Source organism: Grammomys surdaster, unplaced genomic scaffold (genome assembly GCF_004785775.1).
Source record: "Grammomys surdaster isolate TR1022 unplaced genomic scaffold, NIH_TR_1.0 139, whole genome shotgun sequence".
Taxonomy (NCBI): Eukaryota; Metazoa; Chordata; class Mammalia; order Rodentia; family Muridae; genus Grammomys; species Grammomys surdaster.
Window position 1 is genome coordinate 4,224,758 of NW_021604597.1, and position 9,905 is coordinate 4,234,662.

Genomic DNA, 9,905 nt, shown 5'->3' on the forward strand with positions numbered 1-9,905 from the left:
AGGGAGAATCACAAATCCAGATAAAACCACTCTGTTCAGAAACATACCACAGACCCAGCAGAGGCGGGCAGCCTGGAAGTCCGAGTCTTGACTGTCTCTGTGTTTGCATTTGCCAATAGATAGATATCCACAGAGTCAAAGGATCTGATAACTGTGAACTCAGTTTACCCCTCACTCTCGAAGATCCACAACTTCAAAGTCACTGACTCAAAAATTGCAAGTCAGTCAGGAAACACTTTAATTATTTCACATATCAATAAGCTCTGGAGATGTCAGTTGTGCCCTGCCTAGCATACTGCAGTTGCCTTTTGGAATTCCTCAAAATTCAAAGTTCTCTTTGTTCTTTGACACCCTTTTCATGTCAGGACACATAGTGGACGTGATGACATTTGTAGTAGTGCCCTGAAATACAGGTTGAGGCAGTTTGGAGAGGCCAGGAGAGCAAATCACTGTCGATGTACACCTGTACCTGTTGTAGGAACAGCAGGTGAATAACACTTTCGCCTCTGTCCATCGGTCATTTGTTTGTGGAAATCCCCTGGCATCATACACAAGAGATCTTGAGAGGAAGCAGGAGCAAAGAGGGCAACCACTTAGTAATGCCAGGAAAGTCTCCATTTCTTCCTCCCCTCCTCCACACTTTCAGGTAACGGATGTATATCAAACAAAGCCAAGAAAGACTCTCCATCCTGTTCCATGAACTGAGACAGACTTTTGTGACTTCTTTTCTCTCAAAGAAAGAATTGTGGGAAGCTAAGAAGAGCAAAGTGTACTCTCAAACTTGCAGCAAGAGTTCAGTGGGTGCTGCAGATGCTCACCGTGCAGATCTGTGGGAGAGCATGAGTCTAGAGTGTGTGAGGCCTTGGGTTACATTCCCAGCACTGTCAGACAAGCCAGACCAAACACAAACAACCTAAAAACAAAGGAGTTTGGAGTGATATAAAACAATTTGCATACTAGAGTCTTTTTATTTTTTACACAATTGAGCCTATTCTTGACAGACACAGTGCAAATATATCCATTAGATGTTAGACCTTCCATAATCTTTAGATTTCCTTAAGCTTGTTATATTTTTTTTCATGTTTTGTTAGGATCTCCTTTAAAAGATTGAAGAATTATATTAGAATTTTTGTACATATGTTCAGTTCCAATTAATTCACATGTCAAGACACTATGATAAGAGCCTCTGAGGGAGGATGGTGGATCAGAACCTGCCTCTGTATGAGGCACTGACTGAGAAAAATAAGGATGAGGAAAAATGTATTTTTTTTTTCCTACAGAGAAATATCAGAACAGGACTAGAAACACAAAGGGATGACAGGACAGCTAAGAGGTGCTTATAAACAATAACAACAGAATGTTCCCATGGCCTCGATGACATGGTTCCCAGGCAGCCCCTACCAACTGGGGACAAGCCCAACACCTCTTGCAATCTGAAAATCTAACTGGGCTTCTGGTGAGGCACTGACTCTTCCAGTGGGGTTCCTCAGCATTGGAATGAGTTTCATGGCTCAGAGGGCTGAGACAAAATGCCATGTTAAGGAGGACCTGCTGTATAATGCTAGAAGCTACTCTGGGAACTTGGGAACATGGAACAATAAGTCAAAGAGCTTTGAATCAACATGTAACTACTGCCGGTGAATGATAGTCACAGTGACAGTCAATAAGTATGGGGATGCTGATAAGCGGAGAGCTGAACTGAGCATCTCAGGACAGGCAGTGAAGAGGGGAATAGAGTATAAAAGTCTTCATAATTTTGATGGTGAGGGAATAATTGGAATAGGGTAGCTGTGACTCTGAAGCTAGTTATAAAACCCTCTGGGGTCATCTCTGTGTCATAGACTGACTGTCATGGAGATGTGAACTAGAAGCTGCTGTGCATTATTTGACACATGGAAACTCATCTTCCAATGAGGACAAGTATAAGGACAAGTTCATCATCAGAGCCCTCAGAGCTGCTGGAGACCCTGGAGCTTTGGAAACCCCACCCCTAACACACTTCGGAGATGTCACCTGTCTACAAATTAGCTACCCTCGGGTATATGAAGGTAGGAGAACAGGCTCAGCCCACAGACTGCAAAGTCACATGTAGAGTGCAGAGATTCTTGGTGTTCAAAAACCAGAATAAGTTTCTAAACTAAAAAACAGAGGTTCTTGGCATCAGACAACTGTCAAGTGTAGATTGACTAAGGTAGTAGTGGAGGTAAGAGACTGCCCATTTATCATGGCCACCTTATTCTCCTGACAGACTGCAGTTTTACAGGACACAGGCTACCCCAACATGTTGTCTTTTACTTATTTTTTCTGTCTTATGTTTCCCCTTTTCATGACACTTTCATTAGTAATTTGAGTTTATGTGATTTTTAAAGCTCTTTTGAATTCTACCCCATGCATTTATCTCATTTATTTTCAATTATTTATTTGGTAACTCTCTTGTTTCCCCCACTTACACTCTCTTTGGCTTTGTCCTTCCTTCCATTTAACCATTCTGGCTCTCTGTTCTCATAAACTTTGACTTTATTTCAGTCATTACTACTCCTGTTTTACCATAAATAATTTGGAAAAGTTCACAGTATACTATGTCATCGTTTTTTGTTTTATGGATGTTGGTGGTGTCTTACTGGGCTTTCATCAGTTTTAAGTGTGTTTCTATATCTTTCTCAGCTTAGTGTGGCTGCTGTTAATAGCAGGCTGTGTTCTTCTCTCTTGGTGGTACTGATTTTGTGTCTTTATGAATATGGTTATCACCAATTAGATTTTCAAATAAAACCAGGAGAAATACCCAAGCCAACAAGTGCTCAGGTGCTCAAGTCACAACACACACACACACACACACACACACACACACACACACACACAAATGTGAAAAATCAAGACAAACTGACTCCTCTAAAAGATCATAGCTCTCCAATCATTGATGCCAAAGGTCTTGACATGGCTAACACACCTGATGCAGAGTTCGAGTTCACAGGTTTAACTGCACAAATGATCCAACATGCGAAAGAGGATGACAAACCAGCAAATGAACATGATAAGGAAATAAGCAACCTAGATGGGAAAGTCAGCAATGTGCATAAGAAATTTAGCAAAAAATTTAAAAAAAGTATGTTTCTGAAAACAAAAATAAAACAGAATAGAAAGTTTGGTATAGAGAGGCCCAAGAGAGTAAATGGCTAACTAGCACAGGATGTCCAAAAAGTCACATGGAAAGCCACTGTCGTATGTTATCCCTACAAACATACTTTTCCTTTTTTACATAGCACAGGGATTTACTTTACCAGAATACTCATATCACATACTCATTTAGTAGTAAGTTATGTAGTAGTTCTGTTTTATTTCATTTTAACATAACATTTTCATTGATTCTCTGGAACTTTCACATTATGTACTATGATTATTCTTACTTCCCAGTCCTTTTATGTCTGTTCCCCATGCATGTGAGCCCTGCTCTAAAAAAGTAAAAATAAAAATAAGAATTAAAAATTTAGAAAAAAACCCTCCAAGGCCAATTTGTATTGTCTGTATACACTCTGGAGCATAGTCAAATTATCATGGCTTGCCCCTTAAATAGAACTTTATTCTTCCAATCCCACACCCCCTCCAGAAGCCATCAATTGTGGAGAGTTACACTTCAGCATCCTTATCACACTTTTAAAGCATTCTCTTCAAAGGCTTCCTGTCTAGAATGTTACTTTGGGGCAGGGAGTGAGAGGAGGGGTTCTCACAGAAGCCTTCCAAGTCCCCTGCTCTCAACTGAGCACCTGCAGTCACCGAGATCACAGCAAAAGTAGCCTCCTTGCTCTTTACAGTCAGTGGGAGCATGGATCGTGGGCCTTCTCTGGGTTTCTGGGGACAGCACAGACTATGAACATGACTCCTATCCCAGAAGCAGTAGGACCACAAACCCAGACATGGCTAATGGCAGCAGCATGGACCCAGACATCACCATAGTCTCAGATGGCAGTATACACCATTCAGATGAGAATGACTTCTGGTGGCAGCAGGACCCATGGACATCAACAACGTGGCTTCAGACAGCATCACAGACCTCGGACATCCACATGACCTTCAGTGGTAACAGGAGCCCATAGACAATAACATAGGTCCTGGCTGCAGCAGGACCTTGGACCCAGGTATGGCCCTTAGTGGTAACATAAGACACACAGAAGCCTGAGGTCTGCAGCTGGGACTTCTGCCACAAACACAGCTCAGCTGGTCTATAAATAATTTTAAAGAGTTTAGTTGGTATTTTCCTACAGAGACAATAATACTCATTCCAGAGTATTGGAAGACAGGATCACTGAGAGGAACGTGGACCATGGAGATATGGCTCATGAGGATTCAGAATGAAATAAAGACTCTGTACTGCACTGAGAGCTGTTCATATGAAATTTTGGCTAAGAGTCTGTGTGCTTGTCAGGCTAGCACTGAAGAGAAGTGAGGGTGGGGTGTGGGGGTGACTGTCAAGATTCAGGCCACTGAAGTGAAACCTCCTGCAATTCATGACAATAGGGAAGTGTTTCTTCAAAGTCAGCACATGGGAGATGGCATGGTTATTGTCCAAGAGGTTGGAGTTATACGTGAAGCTTGCAGCAGAATTTGACAATTAAGGTGATGACTATGTGTAGGCATGACAGATGCAAAACTGAGGGGCTTTGGGCAGCAACTGAGGCCTAGCAACATGCGTGGCCTCCAAGGGGCCATTGTGTAGATCTGCGAAGGCAAGACATCAGCTGCAATAGAAGCCCTAGGATACCAGAGATAACAGAACTGTCAAACATTTATCCAAGAGTCATGCTGGTGTGGAATGGTCAAAGCAGAAAATGCATATCCGTGATGTGAAACTCAGGCTAAGTACTAACTAAACAAATAGTAAAGGAACAGATAAAATTTCTGTGCTGAAGAAATTCAAGTATTTTAAATGTCATTCCCTATCCCAATGTATTAACTGCCTTCCAAAGGTCATGGGCAAGGAGAAGGGATGACTGCCAAGAGGAGACTCCCACAAACACCTGTGCTCAAGTCTAAGTCTTGTGGACAGCGAATGCCCTTGATCTGATGAGTGTGGCATTTCTCTGTAACTTTTCTCCCCACCCCCTAACTCTTTCCTCAAATAGCAGAAGAGTCAAACCCGAGGGAAGTTATACAGAATACTTTGCAAGACTGCGAAGGTTGTCAAACAAGAATTCTGGGGGCAGTGTTGAACTTAGAGAGATATATGGGGTGCTGGCTCTATTTTGTTCTCATTCCTAGAACAGGAGAACCTATACAAAATGAAACATATTTGCATACAATCCAGGCTACTTAGTAAAAGGTCATCAGTATTTGGTTTTAATGGTTAATGTATAATACGTTTCCAATGGGAACATGTGGAGTAAGTGGAATTTTCTTTAGTAAGGTTTTTATGCTTCTAAATCTACAATGAGACAGTCCATTTATTTTCAGAATTATTTTCTATAAAACACATAATTATTTCTACTGGTGCTATAAACTAATGAAGACCTTAAACAATGTAAATATTTTTGACATGATCGTTTCTGTGCTAAGGTCAAGACATTAGATGAAATGTATTTCTTTAGGTAGGTTTTAGAATAACATTTCTTAAGAGGGCCCTGCCGGCCATAGGTGGAAGATGAGATCCTTGACCTCATGAAGGCTGGACGCCCCAGGGGGTGGGAATTTTGAGGGTGGGGAAATGGGAGTGGGGGGGTAGGTGTGGATTACATCCACGGAGAAGAAGGAGGAGGGGTAAGGGGATGGGGGGTTCCTGGGTGGGTGGGGAATGGGGTAAGGGGACAACATATGAAATGTAAATAAAATATCCAAGAAAAAAAGAATAACATTTCTTACCTGCTTTTTTTTAGGTTGATGGCAATTAATTTCTTTCCTTGAATTTTTTTTAAATTACATTTGAGTGGTGCATAAAACAAGAAAATGTAGACATGAATGAGGTAGTGTGTTATTTTCAATAATGTATATGTTACTTAATATTGAAATCAGTGTACATGTGGCATTAACATTCCTTTATGGTGGACACTTTCAAAGACCTTTTCTGTAAGTGTTTGAAATTAACAGAAAATTATTGTGTCTTGCTGTGCTGTGATCCATCAGCTTCTTGTTCCTTTCTGTGGCTCAGCAGATCACCACTGGAATTCTTGAATCCCCAGATAATGTGCCCCTCCCTCCAAAAGATAACTACAGAGGAGGACACTTTACATGGACCCCTAGCCTCCATATATACACACATGAGTGTATATAGCCACATAGCCACATCCACAAGTTCACACACCTACAAACAACACATGCACACATACATACACATACACAGAAAGAAGTCAAACAAGCAAACAGAGATCCGTTTATTTCTAGAATACAGCTCTGGCGTTCTAGACCTTGGAGATGTTTTAAAAGTAAATTCCATCAATAAAAAAAAAGTAAATTCCAATATCCACATATAGCTAAGAACCTCCAATTCCAGTTAATTCTATTTCTTCCTCTGCCTCCTTTTCTTCTACTTTCATTCTGAGAAAGGGTCAATCTATCTACATAGCCCAGAGTGGCCTTGAAATCAGTCTTCCTGCTCTAGCCTCCTGAGTTCTGGGCTGACATGAATATACCACACACTGGTGAGAACTTCTGCTCCAGTAACCTTTTAAGGGGGTTAACAGTGAGACAAAGCTCTTCATGCATGAATTTCAACATCTTCTCTCTCAAACTGAGTAGCTGAGACACCACATGCCCAACATCCTAAGTTCTCAGTTGATATTTCTGCTTAGCACATATGGAAAACCCCTTGGGCAAAAACGTCAAGATAAATTATCTTTACAGATAACATACTAAAATATTCAGTTCTCATACTAAAAATGCAATCTATATCTAAAGGATAAAATTAGGTCCTGTTGAGTCAGACCCTTGATATAGTTGTGTCTTTACAAACATGTACAAACAGGAGAGCAAGACTTCTGCAACTAACACCTCATTAAACCTCAGTCATCTCAGGAGAGAGACTTTCAGTTCTTGCACTCAGATACAATAGAGACTCTGGGCTCCAGCCCTGGTGGATGTGTCTGCTTTGCTGGAGGCTTTAACTTGAATGGTGCTTTGGAGAACGAGACTCAAAGCCATAATTTTCTTTACACACAGGGTCTCTTACAGGTGAGAGAAGTCATTTTTCTCTGATATAACTTATTGTTTCCAGACATAAGCCAGACTTAATTAAAGGGTGCAATTAAAAGCAGTTATAGTTTATATTTAAAAACTAGCCTGTCTGTCTTTCTTGGTTTAGTATAAAGCAAAGGAGATAATAATGTACACTGGGTTTTCAGAGTGTGAAGGAAAGAAGGGAACTCTTAGAGCCCTGATTTTTACTGCCTTTTCTTAGCCTTTCTTCAAGGGGACAGAATCATGATTTCTGCATTAGCTGACTTTACCTTGTATGCTGGAGGACAATTTAAACAAATTTCTGCTCTACCTTTCTTCTTCTTCTTTTCAGAAAAAGTGTGGATTTTTTTCACTTTAAACAGAATGTCTACAGATCACAATATTTATTTCTAATATTGGCTAAATTAACAGGCTTCCCTCCAGATGAGACTATTGTGCTCATTGTAAGCAGATTTTGTTGCAAAATTCCTTTAATTCCCAAAACATGTAAGTTGTCTATTAGTTCTTTTTTGTTGCTATAGCAACCTGCCAGCACCTGTGTATTTTATTTAAAGAAAGAAAGAGAGAGAGAGAGAGAGAGAGAGAGAGAGAGAGAGAGAGAGAGAGAAATATGCATTTTAGAGACTCAAGTTTAATTAGTTTATGGCCCAGTTATTCCCCATTTTGGGTGATATCCTAAAATTGAAGATGCATATGCCTCCCCCTGTGTCCATGGCAGCATTAAACAAGCTAAAAATCCATTACAGATCTTACGACATACAATCAAATTAATTTTATGTGATTCTAAATTTGTGGTGTAATTTGTATAGATAGCTTACCTGATGATGATGAATAGGTTCATATTAGTTCTTATAGAATGCATAAAAAGTAAATTGTTTAGAATAAGAATCATCAAAGTGGAAAACATTAAGGATATTTCTGAATGATACCTCTCATAATGTTAGAACGTAGTCTCCTGAGTTTATACATGTCAGGAACAAGTTCTACCTCGCTGGCAGTACCAAAATGGAATTCATGTTCCCAGGCCCCAGAACTCAACTCTTCTCCTGCTTCTTCAGATGTATCATGTTTGTCTGTTAACCAGTAAAGAATATGAAGAGGGAAGATGCTGTGCTGCATGTCTTGACTTGATTGACTATGTGCTGCTTGCCTACTTCTTTGTTCCCTTATAACTCTAGATTCCAGGTCAGAGTCCAGGAGGGGACCCAACCGTAAAAGCTGACCCAAGGTCCCTGAAACCAAGTGACCTGGATAAGGCTCAGTCATCAATGTTAACTTCCTTGCTTAACCCCTTGTGTCAAAATATGACTGGTCAATGCAACAGCCCACCCCAACTCCCCTTGCTTTGTGTTCCCATCCTATTAAAATGTACAGTCTCCTTTCTGGGATGTGGTTCAGATCACAAACTGGCTGCCTCAGCCAGTAAACAAAGCTTTAGTGTTTAAACTTCTGGTGAGTTTTCTTGGCTTTTACTCTGAACCCAACAATTCATCTGAAGGGAAGAACTATCAACTCTGACATAGAAAATAGAACTTGCTTTTTTTTAAATTTTTTTTACTTTTTATCATTTTAACATTCCTGAGAAGGAAGTCAAAATATTTCATCTGGAGAAAAAGTTTCATACTTTCATTGACCAATTTCAACATATTTGTCCAATTCCAAAAATACATATTTTCTAGGTGAAAGTTTTTGTTTCTATTTTTTTTTTACTTTTATCTGCATTTATTTTATGCTGAATTTATTCCCGTGCCACGAGCTTCTGTTTCTTCAGTTTCTTCTGGGATATCTTTTCCTTCTGTGCAACCTCCTCTTCTGGCTTTGGAACAATCTGTTCCTTCTCAGTGAGGATCATCTCAATGTGGCAGGGGCAACTCATGTATGGATTGATCCGTCCATGAGCTCTGTAAGTTCGTCGGCGCATCTTAGGTGCCTTGTTCACCTGGATGTGTTCAATGACTAGAGAATCTACGTCTAAACCCTTAAGTTCAGCATTACTCTCTGCGTTTTTAAGCATGTGCAGCAAAAACTCTGCACTCTTCTTTGGCCACTGTCCCTGTGTCCTGTCCCACTGTTTGGCCTGGGCACACCTACCAACTCCACCATTATACCGACGGAATGGCACACATTGTTTTTTTTAAAGTGACATCCTTCAGGTACTTGGTAGCTTTGTGGATGTGCATGCCCTTGATGGCCTGGGCAGTTTCCCGGGTGTTCTTAAAGTGAACACAAAGGTTTGAACCTCGTGATTTACAAGATTTTGTGGGATTTTCTGGGTCAAGAGAGTAGCGAACCATCTTGACGAGTCACCTTTCGCCACTTACAGGAAGAGCTTGTTTCTATTTTTATAGGCAGGCATTGTGTTTAGACTTTAAAAATCTTTATTCTTAAGAAAAAATCCTTTTATTAAAAAAATTATTGTTCTTCAACAATTTATTTATCCATCCTTCCCACGAGAAGAAAAATCAGTACGGTATGAATCAATCCCACAGCTGCTAGAATGAAGACGGATGGTACTTGGGTAGAACAGAAGTCCAGATGAGGTAACCAAAGAAGTACCTCCCCCTGAGTGGTTGTGTCTATGGGTGATAGAGAAAACTCTGTGTTTAAATATCATGGAAGCTGCTGTTGGGTTGCTCCCCTTATATCATGAGTTAAGATGCCAGGAGGTTTATTTGTTGCCCCACATTTGCACTAATGAAGGGTCTGCATTCCCAAAAGATTCTTGCATTGTTACAATATAATTT

The 9,905-nt window shown here is 40.3% G+C and overlaps 1 pseudogene; it reads right to left on the reverse strand.

The window, feature by feature from the left end:
- Positions 1-8,899: 8,899 nt before the first annotated feature.
- LOC114617944 lies at positions 8,900-9,455 on the reverse strand (annotated as a pseudogene).
- Positions 9,456-9,905: the final 450 nt, after the last annotated feature.